This window comes from Leiobunum rupestre, chromosome 1, assembly GCF_980474605.1.
Source record: "Leiobunum rupestre chromosome 1, qqLeiRupe1.1.hap1, whole genome shotgun sequence".
In the NCBI taxonomy this organism is placed as follows: domain Eukaryota; kingdom Metazoa; phylum Arthropoda; class Arachnida; order Opiliones; family Sclerosomatidae; genus Leiobunum; species Leiobunum rupestre.
Window position 1 is genome coordinate 17,374,660 of NC_143384.1, and position 14,777 is coordinate 17,389,436.

The window sequence follows — 14,777 nt, forward strand, 5'->3', positions numbered from 1 at the left end:
AAATCGGATATTGTCGTCTGCTCGCCAGAATTTATTAAAAAGACCACAGGCTGCCATTTTGTAAAAACGTTTTTACTCCGACTCGAACTATTCTCCACCACAGAATCGTAGTAAAATGACGTCATAGCCTTACTCTTTTTACCCTACTCCGAAAACCCGGAACAAGCGAATAGAAACCACCTTTTATTTATTTAAGTTTCATATGGAAAGGGGAAACCGAAGAACTCAGGAGGAAAACTCCTTTAGTCCAAAACCAAACGCGAACATTATTGAAGCCCTTTTGATCAGAGCGACCGAAGTACAAGAGGTTATATTTCCTTTAAAAACTACCACGAAGCACTGCGAAAAGAACTAACGTTTTAATTGGATCCAAGAGTCGAATTCTTCACAATCAAAAAAGAACAAAAAACTCCCCACAATTGGCCAAAATAACGAGACCCTTTTAAGAAGCAAGCTCGCGCGGCGATAAATTTATTGACCACTTCTTACAAAGATCTATCTCCGGCGCGCAAAACGCCTGCTTCATGATGAAAAAGGGGAAACACGCTAGGAAAAGACCACCACGGTTGACATTCTTATCGCGTACAAATATCAGTTGTTTATATCAGTTTGTATTTTTACGACTTTTATACCCCAAAAAGAATATAATAATACCCAGATAGAGAATGATCATAGAACGAAAAAAAGTTTCTTAAAAAAAAGTTTTATTAATGACTTCATTGTTCTGCCAAAGAGCCGAAGAGAAAATTTTCTAACCGTTGTTTCGAGCTTCCGCGTAAGCTGGACTTTTTCTAGCTTGATCATCATTAAAAGTTATCCTGGTTTTAACTGTATACGAATCTGGTATCACAACCCCCTACCCCTCTTAGCCCCCTTAGTCCCCCCCTTATGGTTTAGAATTTCGGGAGTGAGGGGTACCTTGCACGGCCGAATGATTTCGACGAAATGTTGGTGGGGCTAGATTTGGTGTAACTTTTAAACATTACTTAAAAGTCACGTATGAGTACGATCTTTAATGCCAAGTTCGATTACGTGATGTCAAATTTATCCTATTGTATTTTGCAATTTAATTCGTCAAGTAGGATTTTTTAATTTTTGGTAATTCCCATTTTTAAAATTACCAACTTTTTTAATTGAATAATTTTTGTGGAATTAAGATGGTGGGTTTCAATAATTAAGCCGTTAAAGGGAGTATAAATATTTATATTTATGGTGGGATCACTTTTATTTCACGTTTCTGCCACCATCGATAACTGGCGCTACTTACGTTTCAGACTACTTATATCCAACGGGACTCGTAACGCCACACTAAAAATATTAGTAACTTTACGACAGTGGATAAATTTTGGTTGCGCCATCGTTTGATCATTTGTTCGCTAACTTAATCTTATTAGGTGCCTTATAAATATAAAAATTCGTAGTAATTCAAAGAAATATTTAATATTGTAATTAAATATGATTTTAATAAGAACCTTAAAATCTCATTTTCGAAATAATTCGTAAAATACTTCATATTTTAAATAAATGTGTATTCAATAACAAAATTGAAAACTCTTATACATAATAATTCGTTAAATATTTAATTATGAACCTTTAAAGTTTTTATTCGTAAAATATTGTATATTTAAATTAAATACTAATTTACGAGGTACATTCAAAGCTTATAGAACCTAAAAATAGATGTCGCGTCATTCGACTTTTAACAAAACTATGGGCGTTTCTACGAAGATAATTTATTTACTTGTTAGATGCAAGTAGTTTGAGGTGAAATAGAAATCGTAGTGTCTATTTAAATCGAATATTATCCCCTTTAGCATATTTCTAGCTATTAAATCATCATTGATAGATTTGATGCAATTTAGGAGAAATTTCTTTTTAATCATCATTTCAATTTATATTACTTTTAATCAGCTAGGCTAATACTCAAAGCACCACCTTCGGCCTAAGTCATCGAGTGACTTTTTAAGCCTTTTTAATTCAGGTGGCCGGGTTACAATGCGTAGGAAGATAACAATTTACATTATTTTTATGAAGATAACAATTTACATTATTTTTATGAAGATAACAATTTACATTATTTTATGATAATTTAAATATATATTATTTTATGATAATTTAAATATATATTATTTTATGATAATTTAAATATATATTACTTTATGATAATTTAAATATATATTATTCTATGATAATTTCGATTTATATTATTTTTATGATAATTTCAATTTATATTATTTATATGAAGATGACAATTTATATTATTTATATGAAGATGACAATTTATATTACTTTTATGAAGATGACCATTTATATTACTTTTATGAAGATGACAATTTATATTACTTTTATGAAGATGACAATTTATATTACTTTTATGAAGATGACAATTTATATTACTTTTATGAATATAAAAATTTCAATTCTTTTTATGATAATATACATTTGAAAAAAAATCATTTTATGAACCCTTTTTTTAACAAAGTAGCATTTTCTAAATTACGAAATAAATATATTCGTGTTTAAACTAAATCGATCAAGCTATTAATTAAAATTTCTTGAATATCAAAGCAATTTTCTCAAAAAAAATTATTCCAGATAAAAACCGAAACCTTTTTCTAAAAATAAAATCACAAAAACCACCTGAAATAGGGGTAGAAAATAAGAAAGAGAGATATTTTATCTAAAATTCCTCATCTAAAAAACATTAAAACGACAATGTAAAAAAATACTACCGCGTAAATTACAACTTCGCAATCTTAACCGAAAAAACAAAACCCTTACGAAGTTGCGAATAAATTGTACCCAAAAACACCATCTCAAAAATTTAGCTTGTTTTTTTTTTTTTTTTAGAAGTGAAATTGCTTTTTGGATATTTTATATAATTTGACTATATATTTTTTTTACCAGTTTTTCGGATAATACACGATTTTTAAAACGACGCGAAAAAAATATATACCCCCAAAAGAACCAATTTTCTCGCCAACGTTATAAGCTAGGGGGCGTGGTTGTTGGTTTGTTCTAGGAAAACCTTCTCTTGATTATTTGCACAACGAATCTGCGAAACACAATAGACGATATGCGAAGGGGGGGAAAAACCCACAAATCGTGAACTTAATACAGCCACGATATTTGCGAAGGTAAGAAAAAAAGTATGAATTTCTAACGCCTTATTTAAAAAATAAAGTTTTGTACGCGCGCTGATAGGAATCTTTTTAATATTTATACTGCCACTTTTTGGCGTTAGAGGTCGCTGGCCCCGCGCGCGTGAATTTGCTCGTGAAAATTTACCCCCTCCCCCCACCTCTCCTCTCTGTCTCACCCCTCTCTCTCTCGTGCCGCATCTCAGGTTTAAAATTGGTCGTTCTGGGAATATTATAAAGGCGTTGGGGGCAAGCAAAAAAATAACAATCTCTATCGACCCGGATTCCTTTACAGATAACTACTCGCCATCTGTTAACGGGTTGTGGAACTATTTCGATTAAATTTCGTTTTAATATTTTTAAAATTTTAATTTTAATATTTTTGCTTAATGTGAGTATTTGAAAATCGTTTTCGGTGTTAACTGAGGCTTACGAAGGGTTCAATATTAATATTCATCTCATTATTAAAAGAATTTTAACATATTAATATTAATACCATTATTACCATATTAGTATTAATATCATTATTAATATATTATTATTAATATTATTATTAATATCATTATTAATATATTATTATTAATATCATTATTCTTATATATTATTGTTATTATCAGTATCATTACCATATTAGTATTAATATATCAATATTAATATCAATATAATTACCATATTAATTAGTTAATATCATTATTAATATATTAATATCCATAACATTATCATGTTAATATTAATATAATTATTATCATGGTAATATTAATTATCATACTAATATTAATATAATTATTATCATGGTAATATTAATTATCATACTAATATTAATATAATTATTATCATACTAATATTAATATAATTATTATCATACTAATATTAATATAATTATTATCATACTAATATTAATATAATTATTATCATACTAATATTAATATAATTATTATAATACTAATATTAATATAATTATTATCATACTAATATTAATATAATTATTATCATACTAATATTAATATAATTATTATCATACTAATATTAATCTAATTATTATATTAATATTAATATCATTACAATATTAATACTAATATAATTATTACCATATTAGTATTAAAATCATTACAATATTAATACTAATATAACTATTACCATATTAGTATTAATATCTTACAATATTAATACTAATATAATTATTACCATATTAATATCAATATTACTATCGTATTAATACTAATATAATTATTACCATATTAATATTATTATCATGATCATGGTATTAATATTAATATTATTATGGTATTAATATTAATATGATTATGGTAGTATTAATAATATTATAATTATGAAATGTATAATCATATTAATTTAAATGTTACGATTATTAAATTATAATAATATTAATATTAATAGTAACATCATTATTATAATTAATATTATATTAATATTAGTTTATTAAGATAATCTCCTTATCAGTTTTCTATCTAAACATCTTATTTCAAAACCGCAACCATTAAATTTATACTCTCAAAAAGATTCCTGTCAAATGAAATTTAATATAATTGAAACATTATCCCTCACTTTTTTTACTCTGTGCTTGTTAAAATATCAGAGAAAACATTCAATTTAATTAATTCTGACTTTAGGTCGAGTTCACATTGACACTAGAGTCAATCTCGAGAGATCAATCCAGTGGCGTAGCCAGGGGGCACAGGGGGCACATGTCCCCCCGCCTGAAACGTATGGTCTTACGTACAATTATTTTTATTTTTTACTTTTTTTTTCAATGGTGTCCCCCCCCCCCCCCGAAACAAAATCCTGGCTACGCCACTGGATTGATCAACAGCTAAGAAAAATTTACTTTAAAATAGCGGTAACTGACTTAATTACTTATTTAAAATAATTCGTTAACAGTTTAAGCTCGAAAGCCCCTTTAAAATCATTCATTTTTTCACAGTGTACATAATATTTAGTTTTAAATTTTATGCATTACTATTTCGACTTGACTAACACCAAACTAGCTAATAAAATTAGGTTTTAACAGTGTTAATTTAAATTTAAATTTTATTCCTTAATGTGTCAATTGATTGAACACCTAAACGACCCACCTAACCTTAAATTAGGTTTAAGCACTTAATAGTTTTAAAAATTTATCACTCAATATTTCAACTAAATCTAACACCAAACCTGACTCATAAAATTAGTTTTTAACCAGGTTCATTTGAATTTAAATTTTACCCCTTAATATTTCTATAGATTGAACACCAAATATAGAAATTTAACCCATAAAAATAGGTTTTAACATTGTTAATTTTAGTTCGTTTAAATTTTATCCCTTAATGTTTCAATAGATTGAATACGAAACAGATAAACTTATCCCTTAAAAATAGGTTTTAACATTGTTAATTTCAGTTTAAATTTAATCTCATCATATTTAAATTTATTGAACACCAAACCGACCATCCTAACCCATAAATTTAGTTTTTAAACACTAATAAGTTTAGTTTAAATTTCATCCCTTAATATATCAACCGTTAAAAAAAATAAAAAATAAAATCAATCACCCTAAAATAAAAAAATACACTGTCAAACTTTTAAAAATATATTTAAATTCTTTCCATTCAAAAACCTTTATAAAGAATGGCTTCACATTTTAGAAAAATATTCTACATATATTTTCCCTAAATATGAAACTTATAATAATAATAATAATAATAATAGTGTCCTATCGGCGAATATAAAAACTAAAGAAGCATCTTTTTTGAATAGATTTTTCTCCGATGCGCATTATGCAAGATAGGCCCAAGAAGAGGTTTTTCTGGGAAAAAGATGACATCACCGATCACTCATTGCAGCCTCGCCGATTTCATTATAAGTCTTCGTAGAGAACGAGAGAGGCATAGGGGGCATGTGCCCCACCACTATAAATATATATATATATATATATACATATACATAAGTCGTATGAGGGGTGGGGGGACCCCCTGGGTTTAAGATAAGGATAACCCCTCATCTCCCATAGGAGAAACTTTGTTATATATACAGGGGGGTTGATATTTCCGATGGGGTTTTAGTGTCTTTCGTTATATGGATTTCGAGAAGGGTATTACCCCATCTTTTACCCCCCCCCCCCCCCCTGTTCAGAGTGCGTAGAAGGGGGGTTAGGGGATAAGTTTTGGGGAATTGAGAAGGATTTTTACTTTCCTTAAGATAACTCATCCATCTTATTCGGACTGTCAATATTTATGCACGCTGTCCAAGAATACTTTCAGTCCATTGCAATATAGTTTGAGGTTTTTGGCTATACAGTTGGTGGGTTTGTTAAATTTTACTCCATTGTAGTTGGTGGGGTATTATTTGTTATAATTGTGTTTTTATTTCGAAATGATAAATTATGCTTCTGTAAATTCTTTGATAATTTTTAAATTGATAAATTAGGTTCTGTAAATTCTTTGATAATTTTTTAAATTGATAAATTAGGTTCTGTAAATTCTTTGATATTTTTTTAAATTGATAAATTAGGCTTCTGTAAATTCTTTGATTATTCTTTAAATTGGTAAATTTGGTTCTGTAAATTCTTTGATATTCTTCTAAATTGATAAATTAGGTTCTGTAAATTCTTTGATAATTTTTTAAATTGATAAATTAGGTTCTGTAAATTCTTTGATATTTTTTAAATTGATAAATTAGGCTTCTGTAAATTCTTTGTTAATTTTTTAAATTGATAAAAATGGTTCTGTAAATTCTTTGATATTTTTTTAAATTGATAAATTAGGTTCTGTAAATTCTTTGATATTTTTTTAAATTGATAAATTAGGCTTCTGTAAATTCTTTGTTAATTTTTTAAATTGATAAATTTGGTTCTGTAAATTCTTTGATATTTTTTTAAATTGATAAATTAGGTTCTATAAATTCTTTGTTAATTTTTAAATTGATAAATTATTTATTAAAGCAACTGTCAGCTTTACCTTTGCCACCTGTTTAATGATAAGGCCCTTATTATTAGAGATGGCAATGAATCTATAGGATTCTTCGAAAAAACGACTTTACTGGAGAGCGTGGTGCCATCTATTAATGGCACAGGAAGCTGAAATTCAAAACAGCGAAACAATAACGTCGTCAGAGAATCATTGTATAGTATTATAATTATACAACTTATACTCTACTTAGTGGATTTTAACCTAAATTATATATCCCATATAAAATATATTGTGAAAAATTACTATAATTTAGGTTATTGTGAAATTAAAACAAACCAATCAACGCGAGGGGTACCTATAAGTACCGCCTTTTGGGTCAAAATGTAGCTTAAGCAACTTGTTTTGATTTCAACGCTAGATTTTTGTATTAAATTAAATGAATAAGAAGTATAATTATCAGATGTTACACTCAGATCTATTATTAGTATAGTCTTAGTTGTAAAATTTAATAGTTAGTGACTTAACAGCTACGTTAAAACAACAACGTTAGTTCTGTACAGAGCCCCCTAGTGTCTAAAATATGACCAAGAACGATAGTATAGGCCTACTATTTAGTTCGTTTGCAAGTCCAAATCGACGCTAGTGTTAAAAAAGATTTGGTAAGAAAATTTGCGCTTTTGAAAATTTTGAAAGCAATAGAAAGACTCATCATACTTATAGTTATTATTTTACTTATGGTCTTATGTCATAATTTGTTAATCAGAATATCAGTTTAAAGGGCGCTTTTAACTAGTACAAAAAAGCCACAACGGCGAACGTCAACTGTAAAAACCCCGTTTGTCTTACACAATATTTTTTGCGAAGACGCAAAAAATAACGTTAGGCCTTACGCTGAGTTTTCACAATTAGTGGATCTTAAAATTCATTTTGCGCGTGAACATACGTCGCAATTTTAGGGTATAAAAGCGGGTAAATAAGTCTGCTATACCTCAAAATGTAAAGGTACTGTCACGTGCAAAAACGTAATTTTGAAATGGGTCAATTGGTGGATCTTAAAATTCATTTTGCGCGTGAAAATACTCCGCTATGTTAGGGTAAAAAAGCAGGTAAATAAGCCTGCTATACCTCACAATATACGCGCATAAAACATAATTTTGAAATCGTTCAATCGCGTTGCTCAATTTTTGGACTAGTGGAAACCAAGGCTTAGTCCTGACACAAAATTTTTGGGTAGACGCTCACCGTCGTGACATTGTTTTCCCCAGTTTAAATCAGCCCTAAGCCTTAGTTTCCCATAACACGTAACTCAACTTTGGGATGTAGAAACGTTTTAGGACGGGTTAAGTAAAATAAATAATTAGTACGCCCACTAGTGGAAACCAAGGCTTACGCCTAAAACAATATTTTTGCGTCGACACTCGCCGTCGTTACGTTATTGTCCCAATGAGAACCAGCCTTAAGCCTTGGTTTTCACTAACGCGTAACTCAACTTTGGAATGTACAAACGTTCAAACGGCCGTAAAATAAAATAAATTATTAGTATCTGCGCTACTGAAAAACCAAGGCTTAGGCCTAACCCAATATTTTTGCGTCACCGCTCGAAATCGTTGCGTTTTTGTGCAAGTAAAAACCAACTTTTAACCTCTTCAATAACGTGTTGATAATGGGCTGTTAGTCAAATCTCCGCTCCAAAAGTATCCTATAATAGGGCTAATTCAGCGGGGCAAATCCTAGGCCCGCGTCCCGGGGTTTCGGACGGCGTCGAATTCTCGACGGGTGTCCGTCGACGAAAGATCGAAAACGGCTCTCGACGCCGCGGGTTTAAACGTCTCCCGCTAGGCCCGTAAATTTTTGAGAGGGATCAACCGAGGTCCCTTTTAAAATTGTCCCCCATTAGCTCTTAACGGCGGGGTGCGCTCTTGTCGACAGGGTCCTCCTACCCCGGTTCCTTGATAAAGGACTCCGGGGTCCCTCGCCGAAATATTTCGGAATCCCGGCCTCTGATCCGAGCGACTACGGAGCGTCGCCGCTCGGCCGAATGTCAACGCAGCGTTTATTTCCCGTACGATGGCGACGCAAACCGAACACTTATATTTCGTTCTTTAATTTCTAATGATGAATAAATAAACTATAAATACAGTTCCTCTATTACATTTAGGGTTGGCAAAAGTGTTTATTTTAAAGAAATTAATAAATTAATAGATTTCTGTTAAACGACAGAAAATCTAGTTTTAAACGCGTTTTCTGTCGTAGACATTTTTTAATAATTTTTACTAAAAACCTATCTCGCTAAAGAATACTATTTAAAATTGTTTAACACAAATGGTAGTTTAAAATATTGTTAAACATGTTTACGTGTACATTACAATAACGTTTAATTTCTACAAACTTAAAGATTAAAACATAAACAAGACGATGCTACTTTGTTTAAAAAGCATACTTTCTGAACATTGGAACTGAACTTAAATCTATCATTGGTAGCCGATTTAAGAATCTTTTAAGTTTAAACCTTTAATCTAGACTCTTAGAATATTTACCCTTTAATCTAGACTCTTAGAATATTTACCCTTTAATCTACACTCTTAGAATATTTACCCTTTAATCTAGACTCTTAGAATATTTACCCTTTAATCTAGACTCTTAGAATATTTACCCTTTAATCTAGACTCTTAGAATATTTACCCTTTAATCTAGACTCTTAGAATATTTACCCTTTAATCTAGACTCTTAGAATATTTACCCTTTAATCTAGACTCTTAGAATATTTACCCTTTAATCTAAACTCTTAGAATATTTACCCTTTAATCTAAACTCTTAGAATATTTACCCTTTAATCTAGACTCTTAGAATATTTACCCTTTATCTAGACTCTTAGAATATTTACCCTTTAATCTAGACTCTTAGAATATTTACCCTTTAATCTAGAGTCTTAGAATATTTACCCTTCAATCTATAACTCTTAGAATATTTACCCTTTAATCTAGACTCTTAGAATATTTACCCTTTAATCTAGACTCTTTGAATATAGTTACCCTTTAATCTAGACTCTTAGAATATTTACCCTTTAATCTAGACTGTTAGAATATTTACCCTTTAATCTAGACTGTTAGAATATTTACCCTTTAATCTAGACTCTTAGAATATTTACCCTTTAATCTACACTCTTACAAATAGCTCTCATATTAAGATTGCATTTAAATGTATTTCATTAACTTTAATATCTTACGTTAGCTCTCACATTAAGATTACATTTAAATGTGTTTCATTAACTTAAATACGTTTTACGTTAGGTCCCAAATAAGTAGGAAATAAGTCAGAAATGAGGACGTATTTCTCTCAAACCCTACCGTGACTAAATAGTCCCCTTCATACAAGTAAATGACTCTCATAAAAGTCATTGTCAATCTCTCTAAAAATAAGAGCTGAACAAATCCGATATTATTCCTTAAACTCCCAGAACCAGAACCGACTCAATATCGCGAATGGGTGAATTCCTTACCCGTGTCATATTGCTTAAATGGCCATTTTATTTAACGATACGGGCACATGTTGATTTCTGGGCTGGGGCGCGAAAAGAGAGAAGTTCGTTTAGATTGGTTACAGTTGGCTCTCTTCACCGAATGACATCATAGAATCCCCACGTGACGAATTCTCTTTATCACCCTCGAAACCACCTTCATCCAATACTTGGCGCCACGTATTTTAGTGGATTAATACGACTTTAGCTAAAGTATCGGGTGAGGGTACGTTGGTCAGTTGACATTTATATTACCACCGTAGTATTTGGGGGTCCGTTGATTGACGTTCACTGGTGACATCCCTGACAGTTTTAGCCATTTTTGGAATGCCCTATTGTTACATTACAGCCTATTATGTAAAATATCGCGTAATAAAGTATATAGCCAACCTTCTGTATAGATAACGGGTATTGTATACCATTTTGGTGCCATCTTTTAACTATATATATATTGCCGAAAGTAGGGGTCGACTCAACCCCCGCCAGCGGCAGGTCCTATTCTTCTCAAAATGGTCCTCACATCTGCCCCTTTCCCTTTCGCCAAGCAAAGGTTATTTTGAGGATAGTCACTGTTATCGCTAAATAAAAGCATGGCTGGTTCTAACATTTTGAATTTTAAATTTTGAAAAGGCGACGTTTAGGTTCATTAATATAATTATCACTCCGCCCTCGCCGTACTAGCTCCCTCTGGCGGGGTAACGTTTCCCCATTGTTGAGCGTACAGTTAATTTGTTTAAAACCGACTTGCATTAATTATGAAAGTATATTTAAGGCTATTACAATAGTGGATACTTTTATTTTGAAAATCCTGGCGTAGATAACGGGGAATTTTATGAGGTTTATCATATATTTAATATTTTCCTAACCCCCCCATAATTCCCGTGAATTCTTCTGAAAATGATCGTGCATCCACCCCCCCCCCTCATGTTCCCCTGTTGGGATACGGGAAGGCTTAGCTGCAAAGCATCCGTGATCACCGGGGTAGAAAATATATATGGTTCTTCTGGTAGGGTTAGATGGTTGTTAAGGTTACGGCGTGGGTGATGGGTACAAGCTGCGTTCCTTTAGTGAAGATCTTAGTGCCAACTATTAAAGCGTTTAGTTTGAAGGAATTTATTAATATTTTTGGCTTATCAATATATATATATATATATATATATATATTTATTCGCCCCCAAGCGATTAGTTTTGGGAAATATTATAATCTCGGGTCACGTATATTATTAAATATATCCAACCCGTCCTGCGGTTTAAGCTTTTAAATCTTTATATTTCACGCTGATTATAGCTATACCATTTTTGGAATTATATTTATAGCTAGACCGTATATTTAGTTTCAAAATTACGGAGATTCTATGATTAAATTTTAATGTCTTAAATTTATCAATTTTGGTTTACCTTAGCGTAAATAAGACGTAACTGTAGCTTTAATGTGAGCTGAAGTTACGATCTATTTAAACTAATGTAAAGATTTGTAGTTAACACGTTATCGCGTTGTTTTGACTTTTGTATATTCGTTGCTATGGAAACCATATTAATTGATGACGTAACAATCGACGTTTCAACTTTATTAAGACAAATATTTAATTTAGTTTAGTGTTTGTAAGTTAACACTTTTTCACGTGGTATTGACTTTTGTAATATCGTTGCTATGGAAACCGTTTTAATTGATGAGGACAACTTGGTAATTTTTACACGTCTCAACGGTATTACGACAAATATTTAATTTAGTTTAGTGTTTGTAAGTTAACACTTTTTCACGTTGTATTGACTTTTGTAATATCGTTGCTATGGAAACCGTTTTAATTGATGAGCTTAACTTTTCTAACTATATCGTGGTAGTTGTCACGTTGGAAAAAATTATGATTTTCAAATCCGTTTCATTTTACGTTATTGAACCCTTCACGCGTATAACCTAGAAAACACGGTGATAATCTCAATTAACAACAAATTAATCGCTTGTTAAACTAATCACGGTAATCATCCGATGAAAATTGCTGGTCATTTACGCCGTTAAAAACAAACCATATACTTAAACCTTCCAAAAAAATATTAAAAAAAAGCTACCCAATCTTCTTTGATATACCGGTAAAACTATCCCATTACAAGCCACAAAAAACCCCTAATCAATTAAAAAAAAATAGAGGATGGGCCAATGAAGACACCTCATTAAAACCTCCCCCCATCAACCATAGAACAGCCGCAAGCTCACGTGGGGTGGCGGGCTAAGAGATCCCACCAACCACATCATTTCATCAGATTAAAAACATAAACAAGAATTAAAACACATTTACGATCCGCTAAGTGGCGGTGTTAAAAAAAATTATACCGATTGTAGAAACGGATAAATTTAGTAGGCCACGATATCAACTAGTTTTAGAATTGGGTAATGTGAGACACCGAGCGACATCTACGAGGGGTTTGTGGAAGCGGCCCGAAAAAACAGCCATCGAAAAACAAAACATACAAAGATGGTGAGCCTTACCTTTTCTTACGGCTGGAAATGAGATATTTGTCCTGCAGGAAAGTGTACAGGGGAGCTTGTAGCAGACTCCAGAGGGTTGAAAATTGGGAAAAGGTCCTTATCTCCGTCCTCGTCTGTATACCTCTCTTCTGTCTGTGGATGGGACTAAGTTGGGAGCTGTAAATCTTGGCAATGTCGGGGGCGTGACTCGTTATATTTTAACCTTCTATTCTTCGTCCGCCCTGCAACCGACTAGGGCTCTCGGCTTCCGATCGACCAGGCGCGTGCCCGGGGGGTGCTGTATTCGGTACCCCCCACCCTCGACGAAGAGGGGTTAACTTTGTCCTCGCTGTCAAGCGTAGTTGATAAGAATTTCGGCGTCGTCCTTATAGCTGTGACGGGAATATTTTGAGGATGCCGTTGTCAAGGTGACGATCCTCATCCCGAGCTTCCCCGACGCCGTTCTCTTGATGTTTGCCTCGACGGTGGGCTCCACCCGTTTCCGACTTTGGCCCCTAGTCGTCTTGGCCAATCCGGGATCCGTTGGATCTTGTTACGCCCTTTATGTCGATTTTCACGTTAACTTTCGCTATGGGTGTACGGTCACTAAGAAACACCGTCGACTGGCAACCGCGAGATGATGGTTTTGTTTTGACTGATTTACAGTTTATTTTCCGTTTGAAATTGAGCGTTAAATGCTTTTCAAATTACCCTTTTGAAATTTACTAAATACGTTTCATTCGTTTCGCGACTGTTGAGAAAAACTATTTCCGGATTAAGAATTAAATTACATTTAACTACGGTCATCTTCAATTTATACTTCACATTTAATCTAAAATTTAATATATACGCTATTGCGTTTAATTTTGTTCCCGTGATTAGAAATTATTTAATTTATTAGAATTTAAATCAATTTTCTTTTGCATATTCCAATAAATTACGTGTATTATAAGTTAACCTTACGTAACATAATACCAAAAATTATCTAATATTCAGAGTTATTTGGCAATCCAGATTCAGTTCATCATATCGAAAATATGCCCAAGCCGAAATATATTACTAGCAAGGACGATAATACGCAACTCAGTGCAGTTACGAGTCCAATTCGGAAGCTAGGCGAGAGTGGTCAGTGTCGCAAACCACTTCGGTCTGAAAATTGTCATTAAAAGTGTAGTAGTTATTATAAAATTACTTATGATTAAAGCAAATATTTCTACCATTAATTTCATTACAATCGTATTTAAAATTAAATATCAACTTCTCAACAATAATTTAAAATAAATACGCTTCGTTGCTATGGAAATATTTCAAACTAAAATTAAAATATTGCAGAAAGAAAAATTTATGACAAATAAAATAAAAATACAGACATCTATTTTATTTTACTCGCCATAAATTTAATTTTATTAAGTATTTACTTATAATTTAAATAATACAATTGGTATAGACCCTAAAAACAAAGATTTTTATTTTATTTTATTTTACTTGCCATATATTTAATTTTATTTAGTATTTACTTATAATTTAAATAATCCAATATAGACCCTTTAAAAATAAAGATATTTATTTTATTTCACTCGCCATATATTTAATTTTATTAAGTATTTACTTATAATTTAAATAATCCAATATAGACCCTATAAAAATAAAGATATTTATTTTATTTTACTCGCCATATATTTAATTTTATTTAGTATTTACTTATAATTTAAATAATCTAATATAGACCCTATAAAAATAAAGATATTTAT

The 14,777-nt window shown here is 31.4% G+C and overlaps 1 protein-coding gene across 1 annotated transcript in view; it reads right to left on the bottom strand.

Annotated features, from left to right (window-relative positions):
* The window catches only part of LOC149961209 (GATA-binding factor 2-like), a 167,776-nt gene extending 154,613 nt beyond the window's left edge, over positions 1-13,163 (bottom strand). The window contains exon 1 of the mRNA XM_090175876.1: positions 13,048-13,163. The gene's annotated coding sequence lies outside the window, so the exon portion shown is untranslated. The remainder of the gene's footprint in view (positions 1-13,047) is intronic.
* Between the last annotated feature and the right edge of the window lie 1,614 nt (positions 13,164-14,777).